The sequence below is a fragment of the Drosophila yakuba genome, chromosome X (genome assembly GCF_016746365.2).
Source record: "Drosophila yakuba strain Tai18E2 chromosome X, Prin_Dyak_Tai18E2_2.1, whole genome shotgun sequence".
Classification (NCBI taxonomy): Eukaryota; Metazoa; Arthropoda; class Insecta; order Diptera; family Drosophilidae; genus Drosophila; species Drosophila yakuba.
In genome coordinates this window covers 11,131,722-11,148,992 of record NC_052526.2, presented here as the reverse complement: position 1 = coordinate 11,148,992, position 17,271 = coordinate 11,131,722, and the positions used below count along the sequence as shown (strand labels likewise).

Below are 17,271 nucleotides of genomic sequence, written 5' to 3'. Positions count from 1 at the left end.
TGAGTGAAATACTCACCAGTTTTAAATTTTTTTTAAAATCTTTTGTATTATTTTATTTTCAAAACTAATTCAAGATAAATATGCATAACTTTATGCATCTTCATGACAAATACTTAGAACCTTAACTTATTTTGCGATTACAAATGAAGGCTACTGCTTCAAAATCACAGTTCAAATCAGCGAATTGATCATCGTTTTATATATATGTATGTATGTATATTTTTCTTTTTGTGTTAAAGCAGCTGCCAAATACAATAAAAAATAAAAGCGAAATCCCAAAACCACCGAAACAAAGCTAAAAATGTTAAAGAAAGTCAGTGGCGAGTCTGTTTTATTTTTCTGAAAAACTTCTGCGTCTCAAAACTTGTTTTATTTACTTTTTTCTTCTTTCTTGCGACTCGCCTGTGTGTGTGAGCTTCTACTCAACACGCACACATTGACATGTGAACGGGAGACAAAAAGAGAGTTTTGTGTGGATAACGGCACAGTGGTTTTGTTATGAAAATCGAAATATTTGACAAAAATACGTATCTATTCAGTACGATTTGGTTTTGGAAATAACTCTGTGCCCTAAATTTACGAATTTGTACGCTTTTTCTGAAATGCATTTAAAATTCTAAAAACTATATATATATTTTCCATCAGTTAGTTACGCTTTTAATTGGTACGAATAATGGTCAGTTTTGCGATTATCTTTCTAATGCACTGTGTATGTATCAAGAGATCTAAGTTCACTTACTTACCTGATTTCGGCTCAAGGGTTCTGCCTTCCAGTTTATTATGTGGAATTTTAGATTTGTGCAACCACTGTGCACCTCGTTCTGTTTCTTCCTCTTCTTTAGTTTCTTTGCCTGCTTCCCTCTTCCGCATCTTCCTCCCTCTTCACTCATCTTCCTCATTCTGCTCCCTGCCTTTTCTCCCTTTTTTCTCACTTCTCCAAAGAGCAGCTGTTACCGTTTGCTGGCGAACTGACCCTCATGCACCGTCTCTTTTTGCGTCCCTCAGGCCCTCTCTCTCCCCCACCATATGGTTGCGGCAGCACTATCTCTTTCTGCCAAGTATCGCTCTCCTTGTCTCGAATGCCCTTTGACTACCTTTATTTTCAGCTAGATTTGCATTTTGTACCCCTTTTCATTATAATTATTTTGCTCTGCGCCGTGTTTTTGCCTCATTAGTTTTGCATTTCATTGCTTCTTCAGAGTTCTTCAGACTCCGCCACCCACAACACCCACACCCCCCTTTTCGCCCCACGAAGGTCGTTTGCTTTCGAACGCCGTGGTTTCGTGCTGCCCGGGTCCCATCTATCATCATATTTGCCCCATTCTTTGATAAGCATTCTGTTATCAACCAAAAAAGGAAGGAAAAAAAATAACGAAAATTAATAATAAAACCTAAATCCCAATCGACGTTTTCTGAGTTTCGTAAGCAGTCAGGCGCATGAAATTCAATTTTTCTGTCATCGATTGTGGTCCTCAAATCGTAATTCTTATCAGGTCGCCGATTCCCCGAAGTGTTTGTTGTAAAAACTAAAACGCTGTGTAAACCACCGTACAAATACTCGTATGAGATGGGGAAATATTTGTGAAAAGTAGTTTGGGAAACATAATCATTTTAAAGGCGTACATATCACATTAAAATTAAATGCGATCGCAACAATTAACTGTAATTTTCTAATTTTGTTGTTTGCCAAAATTTAATGGATTCAAATTTGTTATAATAAATGCAACTTTCTCATAAATGTTATGGTTTGCTATTTCTTGTTGATCACTCTGAAGTCTTCAAATTTCTCTATTTTATAACAGATTTGATTTTGCTAATGTGCTTTTATTATGTTTTATTTATTTTATACAATTTTTTTGTTAGTATATTTTCACTCATAATTTCGGTGTTTCTCCATAAAAAATGTTAGTTCTGTGGCACGTAATTTACATATATATTTTTTATTGTATGTACATACATATATTATAATGTAACTCCCTTGGAATTCCGATGCCGAAATTGCCTTATTTAGCAGAACTAAATGTTCTGCCGCAGACGGGTTATTTTTCCTTGGTAATAGTGCTCTTTTTTCTTCATTTTTTTTGGTTAGCCATTTCGTTTTGGTTTCTCATGATTCTCTGGTTCCGTATTCGCTTACTACCAACTTGTTGCTGCTTTTGCTTTCGTCTTCACTTTGTTCAATTCATTCTTTTACACCTTATACTTTTTATTATTGTTTTTTTTTTTTGTTCGTTTGCTGCCCTATCAAAGCATAATTTTTAAATGTTTTTCAGAAGAAATGCGTTCTGTAGGCTGCTAAAAATGTTTTTTTTTTTTGTTTTGCTTAGACGCACAGAGATAAAGAAAGCCTCTTTAATCACTCGTTTGCAGTGCGATAAATATCATTATTATTTGCCAGCAGAAAATCTTCCGCAGAAAAGGGATTACAACTAGAATAATAAATAAATAAATAAATAATTTAATAAACGCTTAGAAGAAGAATTTGATATATTATATGTGGTACATCACCCACCAGAAAAGTATTTAATACGATGTAATATAATTAAGCACAGAATGTGTGTAACATACAAATGTAAATAAAGTTGCTAAACAAATCACACATTTTTAGCGTATTTAAATTAGCCCCCCAATGTCCCAATGAATTTCGTCCCAAAAAAAGAAAAAATGTTTAACCCTAATGACCAGTGAAATATAAGAAACCTGCCAAAATGGAAACATTTGACAATTGCAAGCCGTCAATCAATGCGTGTGGCAAATGGAATAGGGGAGGTGGTGGTGGTGGTGGTGGTGGTGGAACGAAGGGGGATTCCTGATTTCTGCAAGCCGGAATGCCAAAAAATGTTGGCCAATTGGGCGACGCACGTATACAATGTTTCTTATAACTTTTGAGCTGTGCATAATTGGACTTGGATGGATGGGATGATGATGTATGGAAAAATAAAAAATCAACTTTATGTTGCTGTTGTTGGTGGCTTATGGCCCAATTTATATGGTAAAAAAAAAAATTGAAGAAAAAGAAATACAAATTGACAGCGAGACAAATGAAGTTGTGGACACCGGAGTTTTGGATTTGGTTGCTGGTTTTTCAGTTGTCTTTGGCCGTGTTTGCCTGTTTGGCTATTTGGTTGTTTGGTTGTTTAGTTGTTGGACTGTTGTGGCTGCCACAAGACTTCACAAAGCCCACTTGACTTCAGCATTGGCACATTGTCCAGTTTTTTCGGAGCTCGGAGTTTGGCCTTTCAATTGGAAATTAGGACGCATTTTGTGGGCAGTCGACCGCTTGCATAATGGAAATTTTATTCAATTTTTTGTGCAAAAATATAATGTGTGTGCCCAATGTACATACATGTACATACGTCGTTTTTCGGCAGAGAATGCGAATCAATAATAAATAACAATAATTACAATTCAATTGAAGCTCGCACACAAGGAAAGTCGCACCTTTGGGAGGCCTTTATTAACGTTGGATTGAGCTTGGAATATTTATTTGTACATTTATTATTTACATGTTTGAAAATTGGATATTTGCCCATGCGGCGAACATTAAATAGTTATCTTTAATGTTTTTATTTAACGAATGAGGTTTCTCAATTACAATTGCAATTCAGAAAAACTTATATTCTATCTCTTGATATCCATCTATCTAAATCTCTTGATAGATGCATGAAATTTTAGTGAGTGTTAAAAGTTGCGTAGATGGACTTACCCACTGAAAAGCGAATTTTCCCCCAATGCTTTTGCCCCGTTTTCTGAGACCTAACATAACCTCAATGAGTGTGACTGACGTCACGGGAAAATCAACCCCCAGAATCCCAGCCAAAGCGAAGAAAAACCAGGGATAATGGAAAGGTGGTGGAGCAGGCAGGCCGCCCACACAATAACAAATACATACCCAAACAGCTGATAGATGACTTTGGGCCCATTCTCGGTTTGGTGCCCTGTGTGTGTCATGTTTTTGCCGCTGGACTCACAAACAAATTTGTGCGTGGGCGAGGTTCAGCCCCCAGGAAAATAATATAAAAGCCTATTATAGCCACCCTTCTGCAGCACACGAACATCATTTATTCTCCAGTCAAAGTTTTCTCGTAATCTTAGACGCCGCCCAAGGGGGAATAAATATCGATCATATTATGGGGCTTGGGCTGAGAGTAGGGTGCCCAGGTCGGGATGTGCCTATCGCACATCTTGGTGTCCTTAAATGGCTGGAGGACCCATTGACAAAGTCAACAGGACTCGAGATTTACCATGTGTGTGGGGAACAAGATATAGGGGTAGTTGAAGAAAAGACTTTATAAAAGGGGACAGTTTTAAGTGGCTTGCGGTTGAAACTCTGTTAAATGTTGCAGTTAAGTTTAGCCATATTCTGGAAAATATTAATAGCTGCTTTAGCTTCCCTAAAATTATTTCTCTTTGGATATTCAATGAAAAATTGCTTTTATTTGTTTATCTGCATTTGGTGGTTTGTGTTAATGCATTTGTTTATTTGCTGAAACGTACGCATTAAAATTCAACTTTAACTGCCCGATGATGCCCACCCACATTAACCCATTGGGGCCGTTGCTCCTTTTCGTTGTGCCTTTTCTTTATTTGCAAATTAATTTTTCAAATTGCCATTTTGGCTAATTAAGCGAAACCAAGACGAGACGCCTACGCTGCCAATAATTTATTGCCTCGCATTGATACAGTTTTGATTATCGCTTTTATGGCCTGCAAAATTGAAGAAGAACTGTCGATGATGAGTTCATTTTAATTGAGTTTTTCAATATGCCCAACCGAGTGGCTCTTGCCAAGTTCCTCGGGGGGAGTGTCAGTCAGCAGTCAATAGGCAACATTCGAAATGTGAGTGTTGGGGTAGTTTACTGGGAATGCGACCTTGGTTTTATATTGGGGAATGATGGAAATATCAGTTCTGGAAAATGTCGACGGGACATGGAAACTCATCGACACTCGATGAAAACCAAACACTCTTCAGACCAAAACAGACCAATTTCCATGGTGAATAAACAGCAAATGGTGTGGTGCTTGGTTTTAAGATACTAGTATATGTAATTATGTTATAATAAAACGCACCCGCTTCAGGAAGCGAAAGCATCAACACTTTTGCGTTCGAAAACAAGAAAAAATTGTGTTTTCTTCAGATAATTACCGCGTTGACAACTCCGAAGAAAAACAATTGAAGACTGAAAACAGAAGACTGAAGATAATAAAACGCAGGCGAGAAGACAAGAAATCGAGAGGAGAAGACGCCGAAGAGCCGGAGCTAGATATGTAGAAAGAGACAAAAATAATCACCAGCAAAGCTTGAAGAAAGTGCAATCAACATATTTGCCGCCGTTACAGGGCACGTTCAATATAGTGAACCATTCAATGATAAGGGAGTTTCAATTCAGTTGCCCTACCATGCATTTACATTAGGAGGTTTAAGTTGTATTTGTTACACAAATTCTTAGCATTGCCAAACGTATTTTGGGGTTGACTGTTTGGAGTGTCCACTGTGGCACAGTAAAAATAGGGGTAAAATGCGACAGCAAAGACGTGAGAGGCAGATATCAGAGAAACAAAAGCTGCTTATCAAAAGAAATGCAAGAAAATATGTGTTTTTGTAAACATTTCCTTGTTGCCAGCAGTGAACTTCACTGGGTGAAAAACTACGGAGGAAAGATGAAAACCTTACCCCCCATAAAACGAACAACTAAAAACGAAAGGACAATAAAATAGATGACAAAACATAAAAATTAGAGGAGATGTTCTCGACCAAAGTGAAATGTTAGCAACTCCAAAGTATTTCCAAAAATAAATCGTGATGTCGACAACCCTGGACATTGACATTAAATAAATGGCCAGGGATTGCAACCCTTGGCATGTGGAAATGGAAAACCACCTACGCCCCCACCCCACCGTTCGTTTAATATTTGTTTTTCGGATCTTTTTGACTGCTACAATGCACTGAGAAAAATGGAATTCAAGTGTGCGCTACTGAAATAAAACGAAGAATTTAGTATGAGCTAAATCTAAAGCTTACTAGTTTCCATTAGAAATTTGTGATCCAAACAACGAAACTTTTGTTTAGTGATCCATTTCCCACACCATGTGACATGTGTTTGTCTTCCTCATCCACTTGCCCGCTGCATTGAACTGTAATTGCTCCCATAAAACCCCCTGCCACTGTGCCGCCCAACGCCCCTGGCTCTCTTCTTTTGTTGATAAAGCTGCAGCTGCATTTAATGAGGTTTTTGGCTGTCATTTCGACGGGGATGGGGATGGGCATGGGCCAGGGGGATGGTTGCCAAGGGGGAGTAGAAGAGGGGCAGGGGCAGGGTCATTGACAGGGTGACTAAGTCATGCTGACAGCTCAATGTGAACTATGCCCAAATGGCACGACAATTTGGCAAAAGGCAAAAGGTAAACAGAAGGGTGATCAATGAAGGAGGGTTGGAAATATTGACCCTAATGTCAAGCCACAAAAGCCATGAAATTAGGAAATGAATTTTAGCCAAAAATCATTGTTAAAGTTCTGAAAATACCACATATAGTTTATGCCATCGTCCGAATGTCAAGGACAACTTGAAAACTTCCTTTTGGCCTAATGAATTCGTTTGGTTTTTTGCGCACCGCTTATTATTATTATCTTTTGTTAATGTTGTTTGGCTTGATTTTTCGGCTTCAGTTGCTTTGGTATTGAGCAATTTTTAGGCCATTTTTTCCATTTCCGCTTGACGCGCTGTTAGCTGGCCTTTAACCTTTTAGTTATGAATTCTTTGTTACCCCACTGTTTTTGGCGTATTTTATATATGTTTTTAACTGCTTTTTTGTGGTTAGTTGACTTCATTCAAGGCCGCAGTGCAAAGCCAACGAGTTTGAATGTGCAATGACCTTGACAGGGGGACGGTACCCCTCCCCATCAATTGAGTGGTGGTGGTTCCTGCAGATTTTATGTTCACATATAGTTCATTACATCAAGATGGTATTGCAAAAGAGTTGGTCTTCAAGTCTCGTGATTACAGCACCTTCTTTTCGTAATATTTGTACAGACCAGCGGAATTTTATCTAGGCATACAAACAACATACCTCGACTGGGTGGTTTTTGGGTGGTGAATGGGTGGCTGGTGTTTTCCCCCCGACTATTTGCCCCCTTTTACCCCTTTATCATCGCCTTATCGTCGCCTCCCTTTGTCTCTGTCTTCGGTGAGAATGATAAGATAATAAAATGCGACTCCGCAACGCGAGACATTTTTCGAATAATTTATTCGCCGACTTGTGAATGCAGAGCGAGAAACGCTGCAGACCTTAAAATATCTAAATAGCAAACACCAAAGACTTTTGCCTTTCAAACCCACTGCTGAGTATTTCTCTCTGTAGCCGGTCAGCTTATATTTCTGCTCTACATTTGTAAATATATATACATATTGTATGTAGATATTTTGAGTCGCATTTTCACGTACAAAGCCCGTGTGCTTTTGCATTTTCCTGCCGCCCAACCTTCGCCCTCCGCCCCTCGCGTTTCCATGGCTCACAATTCCTAATTCTTCGGCTCAATGACGCATTTCATTGGGGGGAAAACAATTTGGTTCTTGTCTCTGTTATAATATTTGTTTGTACGTTTTTTTTTTCCTTGTGCCATGCCAAATGCAAAAGTCAAAATAAAAAGCCGTGGCCTGTTGACATTGACATGGCCATGGGCAACAAAAGGAGTCATTTTTTGGCTTTATTTTTTCTGCGGGGGATGTCAAGAAAGGAACAAAAGTTGGCAGTGGATTCGTTTTGAAAAGTTCAAAAGTGAAGGGAGCTTGGGACGTATTCCTTTGTCCCTCAATTGGAACTGACTCACATATGTACATGCATAGGTACTTGAAACGGAGAAAAATACAAATAAATGGATAGATCGTTGGCCTTGGCTTCAAGTAATATTAGCTAATAATAAGTGCACTATTCGATGTAATATACCTCGTAAAATATCATTGTAAAAATCCTTAAGTTGGTATATACCATAGTTCATCTAGCACTTTGTTAGCATTTTATTACAGATTTCCACTTTTTTCAAGCACTTTTTAGAGAACTAGTTCGGTTTGCCGACTGCACACAGCGTATGATGCAAGTTAGTTGTTTCGTGCGGTGTTATTCAATCGCCGACAACAAAGTTGTGTTGCGCATGAGAAAACAAATTTCCATATGACGACGAGGGGACTTTGATCGGGACGGTACGGAACGGAGCTTAAGGGCTCTACTATATCTCCCTGTTTTCGTATATAGTCCAGTTCAGTTCAGTTGATAAGGGGCGATGATAGTGGAAACAGGACTGGCGTTGATAATGAAACTGGCAATTTGACATTGGCTTGATCGAGGAAAAACTACGAAGCTAATCAAGCGATTAATCGATCAATCAACTGACACTGAAATTAATGAGCCGCACACACACGAATGAAAAGCAATCGAAACGATAGACCGACCGATATCTGTACATACAATATATTTCAACTATATAGAGTTCAATTCCAAAATTGGCCAGGCACAAAGGTGACAATGAGGCGGGCTTTTAATTTAAAGCTAACAAAAAAAAAAAATGCATCGGAATGGATGACGCACGATGGCGGCGGGAAGATTGAAACATTTCCGCTGAATTAATTATAACTGGAAAAAAATAATGGGAAGCTGTCTCTAAAAATGCATTCGAGTGACTAACAAACCACCAACAAACAAAAGAGAAAGAAATAAATCCCGGCACAAGTGCAATGCCAAAATGGCATTGGGCCAAGCCATGAAAAAGAGAAATAGAATAAAAATAAATCAAGAAAAAATAGAAATAGAAACCAAACCTCGTGCCGCAAAGCATAGAAAAAAGTACAAATAAAATCTGAAACAGAATTGGAAGCCAGCAAAAAGCCAAGTTTATGGTCAAGTTGTCCCCTTACTTTTGACATTCACACTGCATTCGATTTTTCTGCGTTTTTCACATTTTCATGTATTTAACCCTCAAGAGCAGCGGGGAAAACTGTACCCATCTGATATCTAATCGATGGTCAGGGCAATTAGTCTGCTTATCGCCAAAGCGATAAAAACGTTGGCCGATAATAATACGAAAACGAGCACTCCAAAAATGCTATGCCGCATATATGCAGTTTACTCAGCTCTTTATTTTTGCAGTGCTTTTTATATAGACGATACGTGCTCGGTGAAAATATAGGGCCAGTTTATAAGGGATAAGCAAAAAGTACCGAGAATTTAATATAATTTATAACTTTTATTGGTAGTTAACATATAAAATGTAATACTTTTGTAATTATGAAAAATATTTACAAACTCTGAAATGTATTTCTTTCGTTAATGCTTTTGATTACATATCGATCTAATCGATAACTTAATTTGAAAAGTTAGTAGTTTCTTAACTAGTGATCTAGTTTATTGCAAAACAGTAACCACTTAATGTTCTAGTGAGCGGCTGTTGTGGGCAAAATTCTTATCAACAATTAATTTAAAAAAGACAATATAAGCTGCCCTACCCAAACAGCAAAGCACAAAAAATGATGACTAATTTTAAAATGCTAACGGTGCAATCTGGCGACGAAATTTCCGCACTTCACGCTCGAAAAAAGTACAACAAAACAACAAAAAAAAAAGAGAAAAAAGCTGGCAAAGCCAATTTACCGTTGCATCAGAAGCCGCTAACAGCAACAACAGCAACAACTACAACAGCAAATGAAATTGTCTAATTGCCGAAGCAACAGGGCAGCAACTTTTGGACAACTTTTGGTCAACACGGCGTATGCGCAACATTTCCAGCCAAGCAATGAAAACAGTTTACGTGATTTGCGTGAACAATTGTCGAACAAAAAACCCACGAAAAAGTGCACTTCAAAAAATCAGAAGTTAGCAAACCTGTGCGGTGGAAGCAGATAAAGAGCCGATTTTGTTGTTATTTTTGCTTATTGCTGTTAAATCCAAAAAAAAAAAGAGGTAAATAAACTTCTTATTACTCGTGGGCCGTCTCTTGCTCTCCCCCTTCTTGTCTCGTTTGTTACCAACTTTTTGCCTGCCACCCACCCCATTTCTTTGCCTTTTTTTGATCCGTTCTTACGACTGGTTTATATATACCCTTTAATAAGGTATTTCAGACATGGGCAAGGGTTGGCAATGTCCCTTGTTGTTGGAAACGACACATTTCTTTGCTTACCAATTATTAAAACTGTTAGAAACAAATGTATGACTTTTAATGTATTATCTAGGGTGTGTAATCTTCATCTAACTGAAGCCAACTCCATTTCATGTTTGTTATAATTTTCGTATGCTTATGTTAATTTTTCGCTTAACAACAATACACAAAAGCAAAAATTGTTGGCAAAAAACGTGACATCGTTTTGGGACTTCAAAATTGGTTTGCTGCTGTTGCTGTTGCTGTCGTCTCTTGTTGAAGGCTTTAACCCATGTTGACCCTGCTCCCCGCTCCCTCTATCCCTGTCTCCGTCTCCCTTTCTTTCACTCACCTTTTGCCTTGTGTGTTGCCACACACTGAAAATGGCAACAATATTTTTCTTTTTTTTTTTTTTATTTGTACCGCTTCGGGGTCTTGACAAATTTGAAATTTTAATTTTTACGGTTTTTATTTCGAGTTTTTTTCGGGGGTTTTATGGGAAATTGTTGCTGCAATTGCTTTACATCCGAAACGGATTTTTGGTTACTACCTATTTAATTGAGAAATAATTATCATTAGGATTTTTTCAAACCCATATTGAGAAGTTTTCCTAACGTTTAATATGCAACTGGCTTTGATTATCTCATACTGAATATTCCCTGATTCGAATTGCTTCGTATATTGTAGTCAAGATTGCATTTACATTTGCTTATTTATTGCCACACTTTGTGCGAATTCCTTTGGCTGGCAATATATTTATTTTGCTCCCATTGAAATGATCTCTACATTCATTCATTGATAATTCGCACACTCATTCACTCTTAACCCCTTACGAAACAGAGGAAAACAAAACAGCATTGCCCACATGTGTGGAAATGTGTTTCACTTTTTAATTAGTTACATATCTCTTGGTTTTTTTTGTTTTGTTTCGTTTTTGTTTTACGTTGGCTTTTCGTTTTATAATTTAGCTTTCTGTATTTATTTATTTTTTTTTCATATTAAATTAATCAAGAATTATTTTGCAACTGTTGCGTAGTTTTCTGGTTGCATTTTCTTCTCTTGGCCGATGTAATTGCTTTAATTGTTATTCAAGAAATGCGCCGACTGCCCGTTTTCCCTTGATACCGCGATTCGCGATTCTCGATGAAATTTGCCCACCAACAGAGACAATTAATGGCTTATGGCTTATTTTGCAATTTGTTATAATTGAGTGAGTGCAATATGCAATTGCGATAGATCGTGCGTTGGGGGCGTGGAGGGGTTAAGCGGCATTCGGTACTCGCTTCAAGGCGACATTTGCTTTACTGCTGTTGCTAAGAAAACCTGGCAAATTGTGCGCGTTGAATTGACATGATTCGACACCTTAATGCTCTACAATTTCAAATAGTATTGTTGTTTAGTCAAAAGAGCGACTACTAGAACCTCTAAACCCTTGGAATCGATCACTACATAACCATGAACACCTTTGTGTAATAGCAGCTCTTTTTTTTTAAGGAATAAACTTGAAAGTCTAGAAACCTTAATATTTTATCCTTTAAGAAGTGCATACCAAAATTCAGATCGTTTGGCTAACTAAGTCGCAAGTTACCCATAGAATCAACGATGAAAGACCCAAAAACTCTTTTCAAAGCACACACACACAGACATACACACACACACACACAGACACCCCGCAGCACACTCACTTACGCACGTTCCGCACTATAAACGACGTGGCATGTCAAGTATACAAATTGCTGAAAAAAAGAGAGAACACCAGAGAACAGAATAGAGTCAAGAACGGATTGCGGAGGAGAGATGAATCCAACCGCACCCGCAAGTAAAATACAAAACCATATTATAAAATGCAAAAAATACAAAAAAAAAAAAAAAAAAAACATAAAAAACATAAAAAAAACATAACGAGGAATGCAGGAAAAGGCAAATCAAATCAAATGGACAAACCAAAGGAATGCGGCTTTAACGATCATGAAAGAGCGAGACGGGTTGATAGTGAGAGAGGGCGGGGGTCTGAAGATGCTGTCAAGGTCGTTGGTGTTCGCCTTGAAACCAACAACAACAAGAGCAACAACAACAACAGAGATGCAGCGAATGGAACTGCCAAGAAAACTGGTCAGTCTGCAAGAAGATGCAACCAAGCAAAGCGCAAGAAGAGCGGCGAATCGGAGATGGCATCGTGCCGTCTCTTTCTCGGCTTCCTGTTAACCATCTCTTACCCAAACCCCATTGTTCTTTAAAGAAGCGCAAAAAAAAATGAAAAGTACAAAAAAGTACTTGACTAATTAGCAAGCACCACGAAAAATGCTCATGATCATGATGCGAAGATGATGTTGATGGATCCCCCAAAAAGTCTGTCCGCTAAATCACAACCCAAACAAATCTGACAAATGGCAACGTCTTCCACCGCAGTCTCCTCTTTACATAATTTGCACGCTTCAAAGATTTTTGAGCCGAAAGGGTTTTTTGAACCTCTCCCCAAAAGCTGAAAAACTGAAAAGCAAGACAAATTAAAGCGATCCATTAACAACAGTTCAATGGACTGGGAAACTGGGAAAGAACAAGGCCACCTTATGGGTATTTAAATATACGAAGAAATATATAAAGAAGGGCTTAAATTATAAAGCTATAACTTTAGATTTCACAAAACCATGTATGCAATTTCTTTGGCTCAAACATAGTTGGTTTCAAAAACTTTCAAAGCCCTAGGTCAATTTTTTTTCAGTTTTAAATCATATATTTTAAAGTACTTGTTGTACATCATTAAAGATTGCAACCTTCCGTTTGCCTTTCTCTGCTCCCCCGTCTCTCCACCCACTTCTGTTGACTAATTAAATGACATTTATTATCCTTAGCTAACCAGCTTGAAGGTCTTTTTGTGATTGGATAACTTGAAAACTTGAAAAATTGTTAATATTTTCGCATTTTTCGTTGGCATTGTTTGTAGGCTCCTCTTTTGTTGGGCTTAGGTTTTTTCCTCATTTCATTTTTATTGTGTTTTTTCTTTCCTTAAAAGGTAATTAACACTCAACCACGTTAATTTGTTTTTAATTATTGAGATTTATTGATTTTTCTCACATTTCGTCCAAGCCTTGAACTTTTGAACTTTTGTGCAGTTTATATTTTTGTATTTGACTGGCACTGGCGTCTTGCTATATTTTTTTGTTCAATGTCTTTGGAAACCAACCTTCCCAGCAATCGAATGAGATATATCTCCCGAACTCGAACTTCATGTGCTTTATTCTGATTTGCCTGTGGCGTTTTTAAAAATAACTCGGCAAACGAAAATAAAAATCATAATAATAACATCGTAACCACATGGAGAGAATCGTATTTATAGATTTAGTACGGAGAAGGAACTTGCAGCTTTGGGTGTGGAATTTTCTGGCCAGTGTTATTTTTTTTACTATGTTCATTCTATTTCTTTTCTTTTCATTTTGTTTGTTTCTTTTGGCATAAATTAAAATTTTTATTGTTTGGAGCAGCGAGAACTTCTCACATCCCATATATGATGGGCCATTTTTACTATTTAAATATTATTGTTATTGCTTCTACATCTTTTGATGATTTCCTTCATTGTTCGCTCCAAAAATAATTTATATTTCTTTGTTTACTTGCAGGTAAGAGATGCTAAGATAATTGTTATTGTTATGATAACTATTCAAATTGACGGGCAATGGCTAGGCCGCAGAATTCTTGTGTAAGTGGGAAAAGTTCTAAATTTAGAGTGGCTTTCAACGGGAATTGGAATTGAATATTTAATTATAGCGTGGTATGTATATGTATGTATGATCTTGATAAGCCGATCCACTGCCAAGATATCCCATAATTTGCAAAAAAAAAAAAGTTCGACCAATGATCAACTGCAGCAATCACAGCGATCGGAGCAGAGATTGCCTAATTAATCGTGATGGCGGACAAGAAAACAAGGATCGAATCACAAATCACAAATAGGAATTGTGTGTGGATGTCAGTTTGTCTCAAGATCAACGATCATTTCGATCAGAGTTCGTTATTCCGTTTTTCCCCCTCAAAGACTGACTAGTTCTTCGCTCTTTTTTCCCCCCATTTACGAGGAGCACACTTTTCCAGGTTATAAACTTCAAACTGTGAAGGGCCTTGCATAATTTGTGCCTCGTACAACCTGTAAGCCAGCTGCTCTCTCCGAGATGAGAATGCCATGAAAAGCCGGGCGGGGAAAATGGGGGAAATCCGGAGACAGCGCGAGATCGGCAAAGCATGAAAAGATGATGAACAAGTTCTGGATGAGGCTAGAAGAGGGAAACGAAAGTCCCAAGTCAGAAAGCCGGAGTCAGATAGAATCGAGGCGAGTTGAGTTGAGTTGAGTAGAGTCGGTCGGTCGGTCGGTCGGTGGGAAGTCAAAGCACTTTAGAGCACTTTGAACTTTTACAGTACACGACTCTATATCTCTATATAGCGTAATGTGTGCAGCCTGAGTACATGTGTTTGTAAAACAAATTGTGGGCAACACAGATGGGAGACGGTCGGAATGGAGTCCCAGTTGGTTAATGAATAGGAAAGAATTCTAAAATAAATAAATGCTGTGGAAAGCAAACGGAAAACGGTATTTTATCTTCTATTTGAACTTATTGCACAATTGAAATCTTTCGTTTTGGTCGCAGGGTATAAGGTTTTTTTTTTGAATACGAATTTAAAGTGGTCAAATTGTTGGTAACAATTTAACTATCCTTAAAATAGACTAGGCCAGTTTAACTCCATGTAGAGATAGAAAATGCAATATTTTGTATATAATATAATTAGTAATTATGAAAGAAAAGTGTATTGCTTATTCGTTAACCTTGATTCACGAATTCCCCCAACCGAAGTTATTCTTTCTCTTTTGCCTATATCTTGATTCGATTTGTTGAAATTGTAAAGAAACTCAACGGTAATTGATTGAAGAGAAAGAGCGGATGATGACTATGATGATGATAGTTAGTTGCTTGAATCGATCGATCGATCGATCAGTTTAGGGCATCGAATATAATTTCTTTAACCTTAACATTGTTCGCCGATCGCTGATTGATTCCCAGCCAGGCAGTCCAACGACTTGTTGTCCAGTCATGCAGAACGGAATACCCCCAAAACCCCACAAAAAAATAACACAACAAGAGAGAACGCTATAGTCGAGTTCCCCGACTATCTGATACCCGTTACTCAGCTAGTGTAAGTGCGAAGGACAGTTTTTGGCGGTTTGTGGGCGTTAGAGTGGGCGTGGCCAAAAGTTTTTTGGCAAATAGATAGAAATTTACAAGACTAATACAAAAATGAAAAAATATCAAAACATTTTTCAAAAGTGTGGGCGTGGCAGCTTTGGGCGGTTTGTGGGCGTTAGAGTGGGCGTGGCCAAAAGTTTTTTGGCAAATAGATAGAAATTTACAAGACTAATACAAATATGAAAAAATATCAAAACATTTTTCAAAAGTGTGGGCGTGGCAGCTTTGGGCGGTTTGTGGGCGTTAGAGTGGGCGTGGCAAAAAGTTTTTTGACAAATCGATACAAATTTACAACACCAATACAGAAATGAAAAAATATTAAAACATTTTTCAAAAGTGTGGGCGTGGCAGCTTTGGGCGGTTTGTGGGCGTTAGAGTGGGCGTGGCAGCATGATTCGACAAACTTGCGCTGCGTCTATGTCCCTGGAGTCTGTATGCTTAGTCTCAACATTCTAGCTTTTGTAGTTCCTGAGATCTCGACGTTCATACGGACAGACAGATGGACGGACAGACGGACAGACGGACAGACGGACAGACGGACAGACGGACAGACGGACGGACAGACGGACATGGCCAAATCGACTCGGCTATTGATCCTGATCAAGAATATATATACTTTATATGGTCGGAGACGCTTCCTTCTGCCTGTTACATACTTTTCAACGAATCTAGTATACCCTTTTACTCTACGAGTAACGGGTATAAAAATACATAAATAAAGAGACCGACTTGTCGTCGCGAAGCTCTTCTCCAATTGTTAAGCACCTCTAATTGCGAAAAGCCCGGCAACAGAAAATAAAACTGTTTTCAGTTTGAGCGAGGCAATTTTTTGTTTTTATTTTTGTATTTTTGGGAAAGGTTTATTAGTCGAGCGCGTGAGACATTTGTCAAGAGATGTGCGTGTTTTAGAAGGTAAAGGGGGGCGGACCGGACCGTGGAGGTAAATTGCTCACAAAAGTTCAATGTCAAGATTTTCGTTCACTTTTTCGAACAGTTTATTGAACTTTTTTCCCCTCACTGTGCACTTACAACAAAATAAATAGCGACAAGAAAAGCCCAAAAAATGTGATTAGTTTTTAATGGAATGATTTTTGATCGATTCATGTAATCTTAAAGATTTTTAAGGCTTTACATTTTTTTTTTTTATTACAAAACATGTTTTTTTAATCGATTCATATTTTAATTCAAAGATAGCTGTGAGAAGAACACACTCTGATAACAGCAATTTATAAATATCTGTTGAAATTCCTCAACTTGTTGATAGCATTTATTTACAGACTGATAAAAAGGATATTTATGTGCATTAAGAATTTCGCTCATCTGGGAGATAGAAGATCGTAGGAAAAGTTTTTGGCTTGGTTTGAGAACATAATTAAGGCGAACTATGAACGAGTTTCTTTTTATTTGTCAGAAAAGCAGCCGAAATATGTGAGCAAACAGAGCAACAGATACAGATACAGATAGACGACATACAGATGCAGATACCACAGATACAAATATGGATAGACAGAGATACACACACGCCAAAGATACTTTTTGTTTGGGACCAAGTCTCCAACTCCAATTTGGCGCCGCATTTTGCCGTTAGTCATGCACACACGTATACAAATATATATATATATACTTATGTATATATATATATCTATATAAAGCTCGCCGATCAGCGGACAAATATTTCAACTTGAAATACAAAAACTTCTTGGAAAACATTGGCAGATAGATACACACAGATACACATAAATGCCAACTCAGCAAATACTCTTAAAAGTATTTTATTTTTCGAGCCAGTTTCAGGTTTACTTTGTTGTATATCAAAAACTCGCGGGGCAGAGGCGATATATGGCTATATGGCTATATAGCGATATGGAGAGAACTGAACTGAACTGAACTGAACCGAGCTGAACTGTTTGT

General features: G+C 37.9%; 1 protein-coding gene across 2 annotated transcripts in view; it reads left to right on the top strand.

Moving 5' to 3' along the window:
- Positions 1–17,271, top strand: part of LOC6525016 (death-associated protein kinase related) — a 53,885-nt gene that overhangs the window by 1,237 nt on the left and 35,377 nt on the right. The window lies entirely within an intron of this gene.